The sequence below is a fragment of the Nicotiana attenuata genome, chromosome 1 (assembly GCF_001879085.1).
Source record: "Nicotiana attenuata strain UT chromosome 1, NIATTr2, whole genome shotgun sequence".
Lineage (NCBI taxonomy): Eukaryota > Viridiplantae > Streptophyta > Magnoliopsida > Solanales > Solanaceae > Nicotiana > Nicotiana attenuata.
Window position 1 is genome coordinate 90369206 of NC_031989.1, and position 19558 is coordinate 90388763.

The following is a 19558-nucleotide window of genomic DNA, read 5'->3' on the forward strand; positions in this document are numbered from 1 at the left end:
CTAGCTTAACAAAGAAATGCCTATATCACTTCTAAGACTGAATAAAGCTACTATTTAGCTTTGCAAACACACGGGGCAAGTTCTAGGCATCAAATGCAGAGCATAGAATACAATACAACTCACACACACATGGCACCTGACTCACTCCAGATTGGCTTATCAAGACCCTCTCGTTTGAGTACACAAGTTAGTTACAAACATACAATTTAAGGCACTCTAACAAGAATCAACCACTGAGACTACGTGTCATACTCTAGTGTCTACTGTGTTCAGGTGTATCAATGCTAAGGGCTTCTCTTCCTATTTCAGCTCATTGCCCATAAGTACCAACTAAAAACTAGAAACAAAATAACAAAAAATAACTACACTCGGTTCAAGTAAAACCCTTGGAAAAGAACCGCGGCCCAAAGAAATGAATTACTACACTACCTAGAACAAAAAAAACAAATTTTTTTTTTGGTATTTTCTTTAGACTTACTTCCCTCAAGAAAACTGTCTAGAAGATCCGTCATCAGGAGAGTCCAACATATTTCTGGTTTTTTATTAAAGATTTTTCCGTCGACTTAGACCCTCAAGAACCCCGGCGAAAGAGATCCGTCCTCGGGACAAATCGACTTACCTAATTTGACTGCTACTCAAAACCACAAAACCAAAGAAAACATAAAACAATCAAGTTCTTACATATATACACATACATTGAAGTATCCCCCACCCCATACTTAAAAGGAAGACGTGTCCTCATGGAAAACAAAATAAAGAACAGTGAGGTAAAGGAACTTCCTTGATTGATCACTCTTGATCGGCGACCGTCTCCGGGTTCAGATGACATGCACGACCTAGAGCTCGCAGCCAGCCCATTATTTTCTTCTCCGGTTTAACCTGATGGGCGGCCACCGTATCAACACGTGTACCTAAGTCAGCGACCGAGGTACGCAATCCTGCCACCTCCCGCTCTAAGGCTGTGAACCAGGTAACCCAACCAACCCTAGATGGTCCTGCAGCTGCTACAATCTGCTCATGGGCAGGTGACTCGACCCTTACTTCCTCCTGCTCATCCTCCCCTTCCTCAGATTCATCGGAGTCAGCATTATCATTATCACCAGGCGCCACAGGCTCCTTCCTAGTAGTTACCTTATCAGCTCGGAACTTGGAGTCTCTCGACACTATCCCATCCATATACAAATTTTCCGGCACCCGAGCTGCCCGGCAAAGCCTAGTGACTAGGGAAGGAAAGAAGAAATCATACCTCTTCACCGGACAATGTGTAAACATCTCCTCGTGAATCAGCTTGGCCACGTCAAAGTTGTGACCATTTATAAAGCACCAAATTAAATTAGCTCGAGGAGCATTCACTTCCGTGGTGTTGGAAGACGGGATCAGGCGGTTGTTGATGATATACAACCAGCACTTCCCTTCAAAAGTGAGCGCCGCGGAATGAAACTTCTTCCCATATTTCATCCATACAATTTCCTTGCCGGGTACACAAATGGTTTTAAAGAACATCTCCCACCGGGTGTATCTTCTACCATACAGTTCATAATAATTGTCCAAATCCTCCACCGGTGCGGGCAGCTGGTATATCCTTCGAATAGCCTCAACAAAGGCATCCACAGCCTTCTTGCGCACTGTTACGTACAACCATCAAATTCCCCTCGTCCGGCTCTTCAAAGAAGATTTGTAGCCCACACCTGACCAGCTCATTATACAAGTTGGGGTAGCCAAGCTGGAGCGACCCTATATCTATGCCCCTCTCTCCGGTATTAGTTTCTTAGGAGCCTAATCAGCAAAACGGTCCTGAGCCTTGGCGGAGACAAATCTGTTAATATCAAAAGGATGAGTAGGAGATGACCCGCGCGCCCTGAAAGATCTAGCTTGATCGCTGGATGAAGCACCGGTGGTTCGGCGTTTCCTGGATGGTGCCATAGTACCTGGAAGAAAAATAGCATTAGCACAACACAAAAGGTGTGACTCAACTGCGGTTACTCAGACTTCACCCGCACAATTGGTCATAATTACCATTTACACTCACTATGGCATTTAAACAAACACTTTGTGGGCATCATATACCGGAACCCCCAATTAAACATGTTGTAACCCAATTATCACCACAATTTCTCCAAATTCACCCAACTAAGTTAAGAGATGCAACCCCACAAACATCACCACCCACAGACACTACACATACACTACAACTTACTTCTAAGAAAAGAGAAGAAAAAAACTACTACATAATGAAGAAGTTAAACGGAAATCTACAAAAATTGGAGAAAAGAAAACCTTACCTGCAGTGAGAGAAGATTATGAGAAGTGAAGAAGAGTAGTGGAGGGACTGGCTTGAACCTTGGGGAATTTGGGCTGGGATTATTTGGGAATGGAGAAGAGAGGAATTTGGAGAAGAGGGAAATTATGAGAAGATGGGAATTAGGGCTGGGGTTCTTAGGAGTTGGGGTTCCTAGGCATGGGGGGGGGAATAAATGAACTACAACAATTAACATACAAAATAAGAAAATAAAAAAAAAGTTAAGTTAGGCGGAACGGTGCTAGCGCGGTTCGAGCGCGGCCGCGCTAGTGAAACAGTGTACTTGGCCATATGCGCGGCGCGGCACGACCGCGCTCCTGGGCGGAAGATTGAGGCAGAATACTTGGCCTTTTGCGCGGGCGCGCTCCTGGGCCTCAAAAATTTTCCACTTTTTTACCTTTTCCTTCAGTGTCTGATGGACTTATCACTTGCCCAAGCTCACCTGCACTGGTTAGTACTTACCAAAATCAAAACTAACAAATACTAATACTAAAGTCACTACGCATTGGGTTGCCTCCCAACCAGCGCCTTAGTTAATGTCGTGGCACGACAGTTACAACAAGTCAATGGGTTGCCTCCCATGCAGCGCCTAATTTAACGTCGCGGCACGACGCAGATGAGCACATTTAAGGCTCGCTCGACCTCTGAGGTTCAGTCAAATGGATCACTGACACTTCCTTTGGTTCATCCATGCCCACATATGGTTTCAATCTTTGCCCATTGACTCTAAATGTACGGGAATCTTTTTTTAAGGCAATTTCTATGGCACCTGAAAGGAGCACTTCGACCACCCGAAATGGTCCAGACCATCGTGACTTGAGTTTACCCGGAAATAGTCTTAATCTTGAGTTATAAAGCAACACCATGTCTCCGGGATTGAAATTTTGCTCAACAATATTCTTGTCGTGCAACCTCTTCATTCTCTCCTTGTATAACCTCATGCTCTCGAAAGCAAGAAATCGGAACTCGTCTAGCTCATGCAATTCTGTGACTCTATTTGTTCCCGCAGCCTCAATGTCCAGATTTAGCCGTTTCATTGCCCACCACCCTTTATGTTCTAGTTCCACTGGCAAGTGACGGGCCTTCCCGAACACCAACTTATATGGTGACATACCAATTAGTGTTTTGAAAGCAGTTCTGTAGGCCCAGAGTGCATCATCTAGCTTTTTCGCCCTATCAGTTCTTGTGGCATTCACAATCTTGGTCAGCACACTCTTTATCTCTCTATTCGATACTTTGACCTGTCCACTGGTCTGAGGATGATATGGAGTTTCCACCTTGTGGCGCACATCGTACTTTGCTAGCAATTTCTCGAAGGCTCGATTGCAGGAGTGAGTGCCTCCGTCACTGATAATAGCTCTCGGGGTCCCGAAACGGGCGAATATATTCTTCTTCAAAAACCCCACTACCACTCTTGCATCATTGGTGGGGAGAGCTGTAGCTTCCACCTATTTGGACACGTAATCTACCGCAACAAGTATGTACTTATTGCCAAAAGAGCTGACGAAGGGGCCCATGAGGTCTATCCCCCATACATCGAACACTTCAACCTCTTGAATTGGGTTCATGGTCATCTCATGACGACGGGAAATGTTCCCGGTTCACTGACATTCATCACATCCCTTCACCCATTGATGTGCATCCTTAAACAGTGTTGGCCAGTAGAACCCAGCTTCTAGAACTTTTGCTGCCGCCCTGACTCCTCCAAAATGCCCGCCATATGCCGATGCGTGACATGCCTACAAAACAGAAGAATGTTCTATCTCAGTGACACACCTCCAGATCATATTGTCAACACATATTCTAAACAGATAAGGTTCATCCCAGTAATACATGCGGCAGTCACGATAAAACTTTTTCTTTTGCACAGAGGAAAGGTCATAGGGAACTATACCGCTTGCTAGGAAATTTTCAAAGTCTGCATACCATGGCACTTCCTCAAGGCTTATGGCGAGTAGCTGCTCGTCTGGAAAAGTTTCTAGAATATCCTCTACCTCAACTGAGTTTTCAGCTCCTTCAAGTCGCGATAGATGATCAGCGACTTGGTTTTTTGTTCCCTTTCGGTCACGAATCTCCAGGTCTAATTCTTGCAGTAACAGCACCCAACGAATTAGGCGCGGTTTGGACTCCTTCTTTTCAATCAAGTACCTGAGAGCAGGATGATCAGTATATACAATTACCTTAGAGCCAATAAGGTATGATCTGAACTTGTCGAATGCGAACACCACAGCCGGCATCTCCTTTTAAGTCACAGTGTAGTTCAGCTAGGCTCCACTCAACATTCTACTGGCATAGTAAATTGGGTGCATTAGCTTGTCTTTCCGCTGTCCTAGCACTGCCCCCACTGCATAGTCACCGGCGACACACATGAGTTTGAATGGTTGCTCCCAATCGGGGGCAACAATGATGGGTGTTGTGACTAGCCTTTTTTTGAACTCCTCGAATGCTACCCTGCAATCATCAGAAAACATTAAAGGGTGATCTTTTTCTAACAACTTACAGAGAGGGTTGGCAATTTTTGAGAAGTCTTTGATGAATCTCCGGTAGAAACTGGCATGCCCAAGGAAGCTCCTGATTGCCTTGACTGATGTGGGGGGTGGCAGCTTTGCTTTCACATCAACTTTAGCACGATCCACCTCGATTCCCCTGCTTGATACCCTGTGTCCCAAGGCTATACCCTCTTGTACCATGAAATGACACTTTTCCCAATTAAGTACAAGGTTAGTCTCGATACATCTCTTCAAAACTCGGGTCAGGTTTGTGAGGCACTCATCGAATGAGTTTCCTACCACTAAGAATCAACCATTAACACCTCCATTATGTCTTCAACCATGTCGGTGAATATGGCCATCATGCACCTTTGAAATGTGGCAGGTGCATTGCATAGGCCAAAAGGCATCCTCCGGAAGGCATAAATCCCTTAAGGACATGTGAATGAGGTCTTCTTTTTGTCTTCTAGTGCAATGGAGATTTGGTTGTACCCTGAGTACCCATCCAGAAAATAGAAGTGGGACCTCCCTACCAATCTATCAAGCAACTGATCGATGAAGGGAAGTGGGAAGTGGTCTTTTCGGGTGGCCAGATTTAATTTCCTATAGTCCATACAAATTCTCCAGCCTGTGACGGTTCTTGTAGAGATCAGCTCATTGTTATCATTTTTTAATACCGTCATACCACCCTTTTTAGGAACATATTACACCGGGCTAACCCAGTTGCTGTCAGAGATGGGGAAAATGATTCCCGTATCTAACCACTTAATAACCTCCTTCTTCACCACTTCCTTCATGTTGGGGTTCAGCCTTCTTTGGTGCTCCCTGGAAGGTTTGTGCCCCTCTTCCAGCAGAATTTTATGCATACAGTATGCCGGGATGATCCCCTTGATGTCTGCCATGGTCCACCGATGGAAGTCTTGCACTCTGTGAGTACCTGCAAAAGCTGTTGTGCCTGCACATCTAACAAAGTAGATGAGATAATAACAGGTAATGTGGAGTTGGGTCCTAGGAACGCATACCTGAGATGGATGGGCAATGGCTTCAACTCCAGCTTTGGTGGTTCTTTTATGGATGGCTCGGCTGGAGGAGTTTCTCTGTTTTCTAAGTGCAAGGGCTCGAATTAAAGTGTTCTCTCCCAAAACCCTCTGCTCTCTAGATCCAACACCCATTCTGCCAATTCTTCCCCATTCACCTCATCTAAATTCACAAGACATGCAGCAAGAGGATCCTCAATAGTCAATGTCTCATCATCCTCTTCCACGATTACATCCACGACATCAATAAGAGAGCAATTGGCGAATTCACTTGGTCGCCTCATAGATTTCTGCACGTTGAATGTTATCTCCTCATCATTCAACCTCATCTTGAGCTCCCCAGTTTCACAATCAGTGAGGGATCGCCCTGTGGACAAGAACGGCCTTCCCAAAATTATGGGAATTTCTTCATCCACTCTACAATCCAGAATCAAAAAATCTGCAGGGAACACAAATTTCCCTACCTGTATCAACACGTCATCCAATATACCTGAGGGTCTTTTCACAGTTCTGTCAGCCAGCTGCAACAACATAGACGTGGGTCTAGCTCTTCCAATCCCCAACCTCTTATAGATCGCCAGGGGCATAAGATTTATGCTAGCCTCCAAATCACAAAGTGCCTTGGCAAAGGCAAAGTTACCAATGGTGCAGGGAATTGTGAAACTCTATGGATCAAACAACTTCTCACCAACTGGTCTAGTTACCACAGCACTGCAGGTCTAAGTTAAAGTCACTGTGGCCAAATTTTGGAAGTCGAATTTTTGGGACATCAAGTCCTTCATCATTTTTGCATAACCAGGCATCTCTTTAGAGCATCAATCAATGGAATATTTACCTGAATTTGTTTCAACATCTCCAAGAATTTCTTATATTGTTCCTCTTTCTGGTATTTGGCCAGCCTCTGTGGGAATGGTGCTGGAGGTCTCTTCTTCCCAATGATTTGGGTTTTCTCTTTGTCAGACACCACCTCAACTACCGGTTCCTGGGCTATCTCAGCTTCTTTCTCAGTCTCAATCTGTGTGTTAGTTTCTTCCTGGGCAGGCTATACTGTCACCTCTGTCAGTTTGATTGAATCATCTAGCTCAATGGGCACTGGTACAAGTGTCTCAGCCTGTCTGCTTTCTCGAGCCCTCTCTTGCTCCAAGTCTAAGTCTCTGCCATTATGTAGACTCATTGCCATCAGCTACTTCGGGCCTTGATCTTTTGGATTTACCTGAGTGTCTGCGGGCAATGTCCCATGAGGACGATTATTCAAAGACATCGAGATCTGGCCCATTTGCACTTCAATATTCTTTATAGATGATTTATGTGCATCTACTCTTTCACTCATTTTCGCATTTGACCCAATAACCTGCTGCATCATTGCCTCGAGTCTAGCAAACCCATCTTCCCATCTCCCACCATGTTGCTGCTGAGGAGGATGATAACCTTGCTGCTGATTTTGGTTGTTGTACCCCTGTGGCATTTGGTAGGGAGTCACATTACTCTGAGAGCGCATGACTCCCATATTTACATTGTTGTGTTGTGGATGGACTGGCATGTATGGCTAATTCTGTTGGCCCCAATTCTGACCATCCTGTCTCTGGCCCCCATAATTAGACACATAATTCATGTCCTCAAGGTAATGATGATGATCAATTTCTGCATTCCATTGGCTACCAATTGGCTGACTAATGCAAGATATGCATAAGCCCCCATTGGTTGTATCTACAATATGCACCTACTGCTTTTGCCCTGACTCTTCCACCTTTTTGGTGAGTATACTTATTTGTGTCATTAAGGTGGCCATATTTTTAGCAAAAGTGTTGGATGGATCTAAGGGCACTGAGTGAACTATTGGAGTGATAGGTGCATTCCTGGTTGTCCACCCTGAATTCTGTGCCATCTGGTCAAGCAGGATCTGGCTTTCTCTCCATGATTTGCTCAAGAATGCTCCACCAGCTGAAGCATCAACATTAGCCTTCACGCTATCTGTCAGACCCATGTAAAATCGCTGCCCCAACATCTGCTCTGGAATACCGTGGTGCGGATATATAACCAACATCCCTTTGAATCGTTCCCATGTTTCTTGCAGTGTTTCCATTGGTTTCTGTTTGAAGCTCAAAATTTCATCAATTTGCTGAGCAGTCTTGTTGGGTGGATGAAACTTATTCACAAATTGTTTGACTAACTCCTCCCAAGTCGTGATGGAATTAATGGGGAGTGAATTTAGCCAAGTCTAGGCAGCTCCTATCACTGAGAACGGAAACAACAACAACTTTATTGCTTCCCGAGTTACGTTGGGCTGCCTTTGAGTTTTTCAGATTAATAGGAAATTCTTCAAGTGCTGCTGAGGATCTTCAATGTATGATCCCGAAAATAGTCCCTTGTTTTGCAACAGGTGCAACATGTTGTTTGTGATTTGAAAAGATTCGGCCTGTATTTGTGGGACTAATATCGTTGTGGCCAAATTCTCTGTTGTAGGCTGTATCCAGTCATATAGAGGAGCCTCTGGCACAAGAGGTGCCACTACTGGCGTAGCCGGGTCTACCTCGCGATCCCTTTCAGGTTGTTCAATTGATTGTTGTTGTTTGTTTTTCCGGTTGGCCCGATTCAAGGCCTTGAAAACTTTTTCGGGATCTGATGATGCTTCAAATACTTCACCAGTTCTCGATGAGTTTCTAGGCATGCACCTGTACAACCAAGTTAACAAACGTTAAAATTTCAATGTATGGATTGAAAATAAAGAAAATGACTACACTAAGAATTTCGTATTTTTTTCAACTATAATTGATAACACCGTTAGTTCCCCGGCAATGGTGCCAAAATTTGATCACGCCCAACTATGCCTTATAAAAAGGACAAGCGGTCGTTGCAAATATAATCCGATTATTTAGCCCAAAGTCGAATCCCACAGGGAATTAACCTACCAATTACTTTTGTCAGACTCACTGAATTCTTCGTAATCAACTTCCCCGATATTTTGAATAACAAATGGTGATATTTTTACTAACTATAACTGAATAAAGTTAAGTAAACTAAAAGTTAACTATGACTGAGTTGTAAACGAAGAGAAGGATCTAAGGTTGTGATTTCCCCTATTGATGGAATCCCTTCCTGTTATGTTTCGCATAGATTTGCCTAATCGTCTCTATCGATCATGAGCACTCTTACTATCGTAAATCTCTCCCGAGTAATTACGATAATTTACTAGACGCACTCTCCCGAGTTACGCTAGTTGGCTTTTATTACAGCTCACTTAGATCGCACCCAAGGTTTCGTTATCCCTAATCCCACATTTAAACCATCGGTTAGTGATTCCTCATTTACTTTGGGAGTGGTGTTGTTCAACAACTACCTAAATATGCACTCTCTCCCGAGTAATACGTATTAAATAGGCACAACTAATTGAGGATCCTATCAATTAACTACAACAAGAACGTAGTTGAACAAATAGAGAATAAACTGGGCAAACTATATTAACTCAACAAGAAGTTCATCCCTCAACAGGTTCCATCAAAACCCTAGACTAAATAATTAAGCTACTCATAATCATGTTCATAATAACAACAGCAAAATTCATCATGAATGCTAAATACAAAAGGAAGAAAGGTAGAACTCGATGTCGAATTATCCTCCTTGCCTCTTGCCTCTTCTTGCCTTAACAAAAACTATAAAAACCTTGATAATGTCTTTTTGGGCAAGCTGGACCTCATATAGGTTAAGTGGAATTACCCCCAAACTTCCAAGTTTACCCCTGAACTTCCTGCGCTCCGGACTGACTAGCACGGCCGCACTCGAACCGCGCTAGTGGCCGCGCATATGGCGTAGTGTACTGTCTCGTTTTTCTGCTCTAGCGCGATCGCGCTAAGGCCGCGCTTGGCCCGCGCTAGAGTTGATCAGCATTTTCTCTCTTCTTTTCTTCCTTCTTTCACACGTACTCAGCTCCGAGGGGTTTCCCTTGCTTTAATTTAGCTCCAAACACTGTCCTAAGTCCTCATAAGCACAACTTGCTCCTGCAAAACATGGAATTCACAATTAGAGCCATTTTATCGTCATTTAACCTTCCTAGAACGGTGAAGCATAGTCAAGTTGGGGCATAAATAGTCGCCAAACTACATGAATCTAGCCTATTATCACATAACATCGGCAGACTTCGGCAATCTTCAAAGTCCAATTCCAATTCTTTAACCATCCGAAATTCACCCGAGGCCCCAGGGATCTTAACCGAACATACCAACAAGTCCTAAAACGCGATACGAACTTAGTCGAGGCCTCAAATAACATCAAAAACATGAATCATACCCCAATTCAAGCCTAATGAACTTATGAACTTCAACTTCTACATTCGATGCCGAAACCTTTCAAATCACCCTAATACCTGGAGTCTCAAATAGGCGTAAATATCTGCTTCGCGTCTCCCGCTCGGTCTCCCAAGTAGCCTCCTCGACTAGCTGACCTCTCCACTGCACCTTTACTGAAGCTATGTTCTTTGAACTCAACTTTCGAATCAGCCGATCCAAAATGGCCACTGGCTCCATATTAGTCAAATCACCATCCAACTGAACTGTGCTGAAGTCCAAAACATGAGACGGATCGCCGACATACTTTTGGAGCATGGAAACATGAAACACTTGATGAACGCTCGATAGACTAGGCGGCAATGCAAGTATGTAAGACACCTCCCAATCCTCTCAAACACCTCAAACGGGCCAATATATCGAGGGGTCAACTTGCTCTTCTTCCGGAACCTCATAACACCCTTCATTGGCGAAACTCTAAGTAATACCTTCTCTCCCACCATGTAAGCAACATCGCGAACCTTTCGATGGGCGTAACTCTTCTGTCTAGACTGCGCCGTGCGAAGACAATCCTGAATCAACTTAACCTTTTCCAAAGCATCCTGAACCAAGTCAGTACCTAATAGTCTAGCCTCACCCGGCTCAAACTTACCCACCGGAGACCGACACCTCTCCCATACAAAGCCTCATACGGAGCCATCTGAATGCTCGATTAGTAGTTGTTGTTGTAGGAAAAATCTACAAGCGGCAAAAAATGATCCTAAGAACCCCCGAAATCTATGACACAAGCGCGTACCATATCCTCCAATATCTGAAAAGTGCATTCGGACTATTCGCCCGTCTAAGGGTGGAATGCTATACTCAACTCAACCCGTGTGCCAAATTCTCGCTGCACTGCTCTCCAAAACTGCAATGTAAATTGTGTGCCCCGATCTAAAATGATGGACACTGGCACACCATAAAGGCAAACAATCTTGCGGATGTAAATCTCAGCCAACCACTCCGAAGAATAGGTAGTCCCAACAAGAATGAAATGCACTGACTTGGTCAACCGATCCACAATCACCCAAATAGCATCAAACTTTCTCGAAGTCCGTGGGAGCCCAACTACAAAATACATGGTGATACGCTCCTATTTCCACTCCAGAATCTCAAGCCTCTAAAGCAATACGCCCGATCTCTGATGCTCGTACTTCACATGCTGACAATTTAGGCACCGAGCTACAAACCCCACTATGTCTTTCTTCATCCTCCTCCACCAGTAGTGCTGCTTCAAGTGCTAATACATCTTCGCGGCCCCCGGATAAATGGAATACCGCGAACTATGGGCCTCCTTAAGAATCAACTCACGTAGCCCATCTACATTGGGCACAAAAATCCGAACCAGCATCCGTAACACCCCATCATCCCCAGTGGTAACCTCCTTAGAATCACCATGCTGAACCGTGTTCTTAAGGAAAAGCAAATGGAGATCATCATGCTGACGCTCTCTGATACAATTGTATAAGGAAGACCGAGAAACCACACAAGGTAGAACCCGATCGGGCTCCAAAACATCTAATCTCATGAACTGATTGGCCAAGGACTGAACATTTGATGCAAGTGGTCTCTCACCTACCGGAATAAATGCAAGGCTGTCCATACTCACCGCTTTTCTACTCAAGGCATCAGCCACCACACTGGCCTTCCAGGATGATAGAAAATAGTAATATCATAGTTCTTTAGCAGCTCCAACCATCTTCGCTGCCTCAAATTTAGATCCTTATGTTTGAATAAGTGGTGAAGACTCCGATGATCCGTAAATACCTCGGAAGACACACCGTAGAGATAATGCCTCCAAATCTTCAATGCATGAACAATGGATGCCAACTTCAAATCATGAACAAGATAGTTTTTCTCATGGGGCTTCGACTGGCACGAAGCATAAGCAATCACTCTAGCCTCCTGCATCAAGACACACTCAATACCAATCCGTAAAGCATCACAGTACACTCTATCAGAACGCGATGCTCAAGTAAAAACTAGAACTGGAGCTGTGTTCAAGGCAGTCTTGAGCTTCTGGAAGCTCTCCTCGCACCCATCCGACCACTTAAATGAAGCACCCTTCTGGGTTAACATGTTCAAAGGTGCTGCAATGGAGGATAAACCCTCCACGAAGCGATATCCGGCCAAGCCGAGAAAACTCTGAATCTCAGTAGTTGAAGACGGTTTAGGCCAACTCTGGACCGCCTCTAATCTTCTTTGGATCCACCGTAATCCCCTCGCTGGACACCACGTGCCCCAAGAACGCCACCGAATTAAGCCAAAATTGGAGAACTTGGCATAAAGTTTCTCATCCCTCAACCTCTGTAGTAAGATCTTCAAATGTTGGGCATGCTCCTTTTGTCTACGCGAGTACACCAGGATATCATCAATGAATACTATGACAAACAAATCAAGATATGGCTGAAATAAACTGTTCATCAGATGAATGTTGCTGGGGCGTTGGTCAACCCAAAAGACATCACAAGAAACTCATAGTGACCATAGCGGGTCCTGAATGTCGTCTTCAGAATATCCTAGTCCTGAATCTTTAACTGGAGATACCTGGACCTCAAATCAATCTTAGTTAACACCCTAGCTCCCTAAAGTTGGTCAAATAAATTATCAATGCGCGGCAAAGGATACTTGTTCTTAATTGTAACTTCGTTCAACTGCCTCTAATCGATGCACATCCACATAAGTACCTAACGCCAAGTCAATACCAAAATCAATATCCCTGTCAGGTGGAATGCCCGACATGTCTGTAGAAAACACATCCGAAAAGTCTCGCACTAATGGAACAAAATAAATAGCAGGAGTATCAGCACCAACATCCCTCACGAAAGCCAAATATGACAAACACCCTTTCCCAACCATCCGTTGGGCCTTCAAATAAGAAATCACCCTGTTGGGAACATAATCTAGAGAACCTCTCCACTCGATCCTTTGCAACCCCGGCATCGCCAACATCACGGTCTTAGCATGAAAATCCAGTATAGCATGACATGGGGACAACTAATCCATGCCCAAAATCACGTCAAAATCAACCATAATAAGTAATAAGAGATCAACTCTAGTCTCCAATCTTCCAATGGTCACCACACACGATCGATACACACGGTCCACAACAATAGTATTGCCCACCGGTATAGATACATGAATAGGTGAAACTAAGGACTCATGGGGTATATCTAAATAACGAGTAAAATAGGATGATACATAGGAATAAGTAGAACCAGGGTCAAATAATATGGAAGCATCTCTGTGGCATACTGGAACAATACTTGTGATCGCTGCATCTGAAGCAACGGCCTCCAGCTTGGTAGGAATAGCATAGAATCGAGCCTGACCGCCACCTGATCGAGCTCCCCCTTTAGGGCGACCTCTAGCTACCTGAGCCTCACCCCGAGCTAGCTGAGCGGGTGGTGTAGGTGCTGGTGCCGATATCATTGGCCGAAAACTCTGTTGTGGAACCCCACTCAACAGTCTAGGACAATCCCTCTTGAGATGACTCAAGTTCCCGCACTCGAAACAACCCCTCATCTAACGGAGCTGCTGATCTTGATAACCCGAGGAACTGTATGTAAAAGCATGGGAAGATGAAGCATGGTGAGAACTCTTCGATGGTAAAGCACTGAATGATGAGTGACCTGAACGAGCATTGTAAGAACCATGGCTAATTGATGCACCACGATGAACCGGGCGAGCCATCTGAGCGGGCCTATAAGGACGACCCCTGCTGTGGTGGGACTGCCCTCCAGAAGAAACACCGCTGAAACCACCTGAACTACGAGGCCTCTTAGCCTCCCTCTCCTCACGCTCCAAACTATGGTCCAGCTCTAGCCGCCGAGCAATATCAACCACCGCATCGAATCTAGCACCTGACACATTCTCTCGAGTCATAACAAAGCGCAGTCCATAGTTGAGGCCATCAATGAACCTCCTAATCCTCTCTCTCTCCGTGGGAACTAACCATACCGCGTGATGAGCCAACTCTGAAAATCTCATCTCGTACTGGGTCTCAGACATACCCTCATGGCGTAGCTGCTCAAGCTGCCTACGCAACTCCTCTCTGCGGGTTGGTGACACAAACTTCTCCACAAAAAGAATAGAGACCTCGTGCCATGAAAGTGGTACAGCACCGGCTGGATTGCCCCGCTCATAGGTCTCCCACCATCTGAAGGCCGCCCCAGGCTACTGAAAAGTAGTAAATGAGACCCCACTAGTCTCCAGAATACCTGTCGTGCGAAGAAGTCCTAAGCATCCTCTAACTCAGCCCCACTGAATATTAGAGGCGTGAGCCTCCCAAACCTCTCTAGTCTCTTCTGCTCCTCATCACTCATAATAGGACCCATCTGGGCCTGAGCAGCTGTAATCGGCTGGGCTGGTAATAACCCCGGTGTCTGAATTCCCTGAACCACCTGCTCTGGAGTACGGGCGGCGGGAGTCTGAGCACCTCCCCCGGCCTGAGAAGTGGCTGGTGTGAGCTGAACTGAAACTGCCTGAGCAAGGCTAGTGAAAACAGTCAATATCTGGGCCAAAGCCTCATGAAGGCCTAGAGCCACAATGGGCACAGCTGGTTCCTGAGCTGGTCCCACCGGCTCAACCACATCTAGAATCTGCTCCTGAGTTGGAACAACTGGTGGGTCTACAGGTGCTGCTCTAGCTGCTGTACGAGTTGCACCTTGGCCCCTACCGTGGCCTCGACTTCTCGTGGCCCTAGTTGGTGGTATTGGTGGCCGTCCGCTCGATCCGATAGCACGTATCCTCACCATCTGTGAATAGAATAGCAGAAGTTTAGTTTCCGGAATCAACAAATTCGCACGACAAGAATACAAGAAAGTGAAGTTTTCCTAATGGTTTGGCAGCCTCTCGAAGATAAGTACAGACGTCTCCGTACCGATCCGCAAGACTCTACTAAACCTGCTCATGACTCGTGAGACCTATGTAACCTAGGCTCTGATACCAACTTGTCACAACCCAAATCTCAAATGTCGCGATGGCGCCTATCGCGATACTTGGCAAGCCGACAACTTCCAATTTAACAGGCATCTTTAATTTAAAACATACTGAAAAAGGCTTAAGTGAATAAAATCTCATAATAATTGGAAGTAAACGCCGCATCTCAATATAGAGTTCCCCAAAATCCGGGTATCACTGAGTACATGAGGATCTATAAAATAATAGGGTCTGAAACACTAGCTAGGAGGGTAGAACAGTATAAATAAAACTAAGATAAAAATAAGGAGAGTCAAGGTCTGCAGACACCAAAGCAACTACCTCGATAATCTCCGAACCGGTAAAAACTCCCAAAATCAACAACCATCATGCCCAGAAATACCTGGATCTACATACGAAGTGCAGAGTGTAGTATGAGTACAACTCAATAAGTATTAAATAAACACGGTAAGGTAAGAAAAGCTTAAATTATTAAGGATGCTAGCTATCCCTGTGTAGTTCCGTCTTTTAAATCAGCATAGAGCAATATTGAAAACTAACTCATCAAGTTTCGTGAGAAGAACATCCGTATGTGCATGTGTACAGTTTCTCTAATACTCTACTCAGACAATATCATGGCATGTAGAGGTGAAAAGCAGTTAAATAAGATGAATGATCAAGGAAATGCAAATTCCACACAACACTGGCTGAATTCCCTCGACTATCCATATCCGTTCCGCACCACTGATCAATATTCTTAATAACCGTGTGTACACCATCAAGAGAGGAACATAAGAGGTTCACCTTGGGAGGGATGGATCTGTATCCACACGTTGCACGGACAACTCACGTGTTGCAAGAACAACTCATGTGCTAATAATAGAACCTGCATAGACAACTCACGTGCCAATAATATCAATATATAGATCCGCATGGACAACTCACGTGCTAATAATAGAACCTGCCCGGCAGGATCACATGCACAACAACAAAAATCCGCCCGGCATGGTCACAGGCGTCCAGTCCAAACATATCTTACAAGAGAAATTTAAACAAGTATACATGTATGTGATGAATGAAATAAGATTCTCATGCTCCTGGACTGGTATAAATGACAGTGTAGGCATGTGCAAAGTGTGATATCATAGCTCGAATCGGTAATCATCATTGAAAATCATTTATCAAGTTCGTTCAAGGATTAAAGCTCTATGTAGCCTCAAACATGGCTCAAATAGTTCACACAAAATGTTACAATTATGAGAAATATCATAGCTTAAAGCTTAACGGTCAATTCTCGGCTTATAAGAGCCTGAGAACAATCGAACATGAATAAATAACCCCGGTGCCCGCACATGGGTTCATCCCCACGCATGTGCGCACCCAATAGCACGTAGCTATCACAACAATTCAGGTAACTAGTGCCTCAACCGAGTTTAAATAAGATACTTACCTCAAGCAAATTAAATCACTCCGCTAGCAAGCCCTTACCATGCGAATCGGCCTCCGGAAGGATCGAATCTAGCCAAAAATAACGTAATACTATCAACAAAGCTATAGGAATGGGTTCCAATTAATAAAGCTACGATCTTTAACTAAGGTCAAATAGTCAACTCAAAAAGTCAACTCGGGCCCACGTCTTGAAATTCGAAAAAATTGACAAATTTGAACACATATTCAACCACGAGTTCAACCATACCAAAATTATTCAAATCCGATAACAAATCGACCTTCAATTCCTCAAATTAAAGCTTATGAAGTTTCTACAAGTTCCCCCAATTTTTCCACCCCAATACACTAATTAAATAATGAAATCAATGATATATTCATGTGTATTAACCAAATCCAAGTTTGAATCACTTAGCCCAATAAACTCCTTGAAAATCCCTTCAAGAATCACCCAAATCCGAGGTCTCTAGCTCAAAATATGAAAAATGGGTTCAAACCTTTGATTATTGGTATTTATTACTACTGCCCAGTGATTCCTCTTTGCGATAATGGAAAGTCCCTCGCGCTCGCAAAGAACAAAACAAAGCTGCCCCCAAAATGGCCTTCGCGGATAACTCCACGCGAACGCGATTAACAGATTCACAGACCTACGCGATCGCGACCATCTTCACGCGATCGCAAAGAACAACTTCGCGTGATCCCAGCCGCCTCACTTCCTTGTACGCGAACACGATCCAGTGTATGCATTCGCGGAGCACAAACTTCTAAACTTCCGCGATCGTGTCCCTTACTATGCGAACGTGAATCGCGGACCTATCCTTGCGATCACATAGAAGGAAACCAGAACACATAACATCAGTAGACTTCAGCACTCTTCAAAGTCTAATTCCAATCTGTTAACCATCCGAAATTCACCCGAGGCCCCAAGGATCTTAACCAAACATACCAACAAGTACTAAAACACGATACGAACTTAGTAGAGGCCTCAAATCACATGAAACAACATCAAAAACACGGATCACACCCCAATTCATGCCTAATGAACTTATGAACTTCAAACTTTTACATTCGATGTCGAAACCTATCAAATCAACTCCGATTGAACTAAAATTTTGCACAAAAGTCATAAATGACACAATGGACCTATTCTAACTTTCGGAGCAAAAATTCGAGCCCGGTAACTACAAAGTCATCTCTCGGTCAAACTTCTTAACTCTCCAAACTTCCATTTTTCCAACTTTTGTCAATTCAAGCCAAAATCAACTACGAACCTCTAAATCACTATCCGGATACACTTCTAAGTCCAAAATCACCCTACGGAGTTATCAGAACCGTCAAAACTCCATTTTGAAGCCATTTACACATAAGTCAACATCCGGTCAACTCTTTCAACTTAGGCTTCCAACCTTGGAACTAAGTGTCCCAATTTATTCTGAAATGTACCCGGAACCAAAACAACCACCCCAACAAGTCATATAACAAAAATTGAGCATATAATAAGTAGTAAATAAGAGAACGAGGATACAACACTCAAAACAACTGGCCGGGTTGTTACAGACTTTTATGAATTTCTTGGATACTATGTACAACTCAGACTCTCAGCTAGTTAGGATAGGGATTGCTCCACATGTAAGGTAGGTTAAGCATCATTAGGTCCCACCCCAGTTTCGGGACGTGACGGTCCAGACAATACCATACTGCGCCAAGTTGTGTCACAAGCTAACCAATCATATGTGTATTTAAATTTGAACATTTTAATCTTAATAATATAACTATGGCGTTAGTATTGAGATTAATGATGTTAAATAATTTTCTTGATGGATGCGCCAAAACCTTAAAAAGGGGGGGACAGCTCGGTGCACAAGGCATCCCGCGTTCATACAGTGTAACGACCTAGCCAACAATTTTGAGTATTTTAGACCCGTTACCCTATTTATTGCCTCCTCTATGTTCAATTGTGGTTATGTGACTTGCTGGGGTGGTTTTTTGGTTTTGGGTGAGTTTCAGAGTGAATTAAGACACTTATTCCCAAAGAGGGAGGCTTAAGTTGAAAGAGTTGATCGGAGTTTGACTTTTGTGTAGACGACTTCGGAATGGAGTTTTGATGGTTTTAATAGCTTTGTATGTTAATTTTGGACTTGGGCGTATGTGCGGGTATTGAATTAGAGGTCCGTAGGTTGGTTTGAGGCTTTTTGGCAAAAGTTGGAAAGTTGAACATTTGGAAGGTTCAGAGTTTCACCAGGAGTTGACTTTGTTGATATTGAGCTTGGATTGTGATTTTGGGAGTTGGTATAGGTCTGTTGTGCCATTTGAGACTTGCATGCAAAACTTGTGTTCATTCGGAGTTGGTTTGATGTGATTCGACATTAGTTTTAGAAGTTGAATGTTCATTAGTTCATTAGACTTGAATTAGGTGCGATTCATAGTTTTGATGTTGTTTGATGTGATTTAAGGTCTCGAGTAAGTTCATGTTGTATTTTGGAACTTGATGGTATGTTCGAAGGAGGTCCCGAGGGGAGTTTGGACCATTAGTTCATGTGTTGGGATTGCTGGTTTTTGTGCTTCTAGTTTCCTTCATCGCGTTCGCGAAAGATTGGTCGCAATCGCGTAGAGAATTTGTTGGCAGATGGATTTTTGCTTTGCGCGTTTGCAAAGATTAGGACGCGATCACGATGGGTTGAGGTGTTTGTGCATTATGAACGCGGGTGAGGGATCACATTCGCGTATAAAGAAGGTGAGGTTGTATGGTGGCACACGTTGTTCAGCGTGTTTGCGTGGAGTGGTCCACAATCACGAAGCCTGAGGATGTTTGGTCATCGCGTTCGCGTCTGTAGCCTCGCGTTCGCGTAAGAGGCTGGGAGCTGGCGGAATTTGTTCTTTGCGATCGCGAAGGCTTTTCTGTGATCGCGAAGAATAATAACTAGGCAGATTATATAGTACTCTATTTCGAGGGTTTGGTTCATTTTAACATATTTTGAATTGTACAACTCGATGTTGAGCGATTTTGGAGGGGGTTTTCACGATTCGGATTGGGTAAGTATTTTGTAC